The following is a 2,867-nucleotide window of genomic DNA, read 5'->3' on the forward strand; positions in this document are numbered from 1 at the left end:
TTTTTTGCGGTAGAAATGCCTAGAATGCCTACTCTATGGAAGAGATATTTACTTTGATTGCTGATTTGTCGTAATTTACAGGTGTGAAGAATGATATATATGTTAATACTGTTAAAATGATTAATCCTAAAGACTACTTTTGTTGCTAATCGCCAAAATAATGTCGTGAAATGATTTTTTTTTTTTTTACGGGGGTGCCCCCGTAGCCCGCTCCCCCGCCGTGACCATCGACTCAATCTACATGGCCTCCGACATGCTATTAATTTCTAAGAAGAAAGAGATAGCTGGGTAGAGTGGGAAGTGATACAAAGGAGTATCTGCCTGTTTCCATGTCGGGCACGTTACCAGGCGAGATTGTGTTGGTTGGATAGTATTAAGGTAACTTATGGTGTTGAAGGGTCAGGGGAAAACCACATAGGCAGAAAGAAGAAAGAGCCTACATGTAAAACCTGACTTCTTTTGATAGCACATGCAAGGATGTGGGCTGGAGATAGACCAGAGGTTGTGTTGGTTAGGAATATGTGTCATGCAAACATAACCATTTCCTTGCCATTTTCTGTTATTATGGGGATCAGTTCTCCTTGTCACTGCCTGGTGCGGCTCGGGTTTGCTAGCGTCTGGGCTCTGGGCCACAGGTTTGTCCCATTGCCCAGCTGCCAGCAGTCCCTGGTGCCAAGTCTCCTTTTGGAGAGGGGGAATTAAAGCCAGGCCTTACATGATGCAAGGGGCTATCTTCTTCCGCCTGTCGATGTCCCTCTGTGCGGTGTTGTTGGAACACACTTGTCTTTGTAACAATTTGTACACATATATATACATTTAAAACTTTAGAGTGCGGGCCCGAGGCCGACGAGAAAGACAGGCCGCGGCACGCACGTTATACACTGAATGTCACGTGACTCGGCCGGTCTTACTGTAGAGAATCCATCCCCAAGCTCACGCGAGAGACTATCGTAGCGTGGTAAATAAAATACATTTCAGCACATTTTAACCTACTAAAAGAACACTATTGAACTACAGATCAAATGAAACATAGTGTCTCTTACTATACCTGGTGGAACAAAAACTAAAAATAACATTCATGTAAGGAATATCTTATTGAATCGAGGGTGAAAGGTGGGCCTATTGTAAGCTATTTACAAGTCTTACATTTGTTCCACTCTATACCTGGCTTCATCATATCTAATACCGGTACTTAAATTATGTTCCCTTCCCGAAAGTTATCTTGGAACCACCCTATTCAACTAGAAATTAAATGAAACAGTGTCTCTTACTAGCCTTGGATAACAAAAAATAAAAATCATACTGCAGTAAAAAAATACACCGTCATAGAAATCAAATATTGCTAATGAAACTGGTTAATGTACAATTAGGCCTATATTTACAATAACATTCATGTAGAGAATATCTTATTGAATCCAGGGTGAACGGTAGGCCTATTGTAAGCTATTTACAAGTCTTACATTTGTTCCACGCCATACGTGGCTTCAGCATCATATTTAATATTTAAATTATGCTCCCTTCCTGAAAGTTATCTTGGAACCATCCTATTCAATTAGAAATTAAATGAAACATAGCGTCTCTTACTAGCCTTGGATGACAAAAACTAAAAATCTTACTGCAGTAAAAAATACACAGTCATAGAAATCAAATATTGATAATGAAACTGGTTAATGTACAATTAGGCCTATATTTACAATAACATTCATGTAGGGAATATCTTATTGAATCCAGGGTGAAAGGTAGGCCTATTGTAAGCTATTTACAAGTCTTACATTTGTTCCACGCCATGCCTGGCTTCAGCAACATATTTAATACTTAAATTATACTCAATTCCTGAAAGTTATCTTGGAACCACCTCATTCAATTAGAAAGTAAATGAAACATAGTGTCTCTTACTAGGCTTGGATGACAAAAACTAAAAATCATACTGCAGTAAAAAAATACACAGTCATAGAAATCAAATATTACTAATGAAAGTGGATAATGTACAATTAGGCCTATATTTACAATAACATTCATGTAGGGAATATCTTATAGAATCCAGGGTGAAAAGTAGACCTATTGTAAGCTATTTACAAGTCTTACATTTGTTCCACGCCATGCCTGACTTCAGCAACATATTTAATAATTAAATTATGCTCCCTTGCTGAAAATGACCTTGGAACCACCCTATTCAATTAGAAAGTAAATGAAACATAGTGTCTCTTACTAGACTTGGATGACAAAAACTAAAATTCTTACTGCAGTAAAAAATATACAGTCATTGAAATCAAATATTGCTAATGAAACTGGTTAATGTACAATTAGGTCTACATTTACAGTAACATTCATGTAGGGAATATCTTATTGAATCCAGGGTGAAAGGTAGGCCTATTGTAAGCTATTTGCAAGTCTTACATTTGTTCCACGCCATGCCTGGCTTCAGCAACATATTTAATACTTAAATTATACTCAATTCCTGAAAGTTATCTTGGAACCACCCTATTCAATTAGAAAGTAAATGAAACATAGTGTCTCTTACTAGGCTTGGATGACAAAAACTAAAAATCATACTGCAGTAAAAAAATACACAGTCATAGAAATCAAATATTGCTAATGAAACTGGTTAATGAACAATTAGGCCTATATTTACAATAGCATTCTTTTAAGGAATATCTTATTGAACGCAGAATCAAAGGTAGGCCTATCGTAAGCTATTTACAAGTCTTACATTTGTTCCACGCCATACCTGGCTTCAGCATCATATTTAATACTTAAATTATGCTCCCTTCCTGAAAGTTATCTTGGAACCACCTTATTCAATTACAAAGAAAATGAAACATAGTGTCTCTTACTAGGCTTAGATGACAAAAACTAAAAATCATACT

Source organism: Anabrus simplex, chromosome X, assembly GCF_040414725.1.
Source record: "Anabrus simplex isolate iqAnaSimp1 chromosome X, ASM4041472v1, whole genome shotgun sequence".
NCBI classification, from domain to species: Eukaryota; Metazoa; Arthropoda; class Insecta; order Orthoptera; family Tettigoniidae; genus Anabrus; species Anabrus simplex.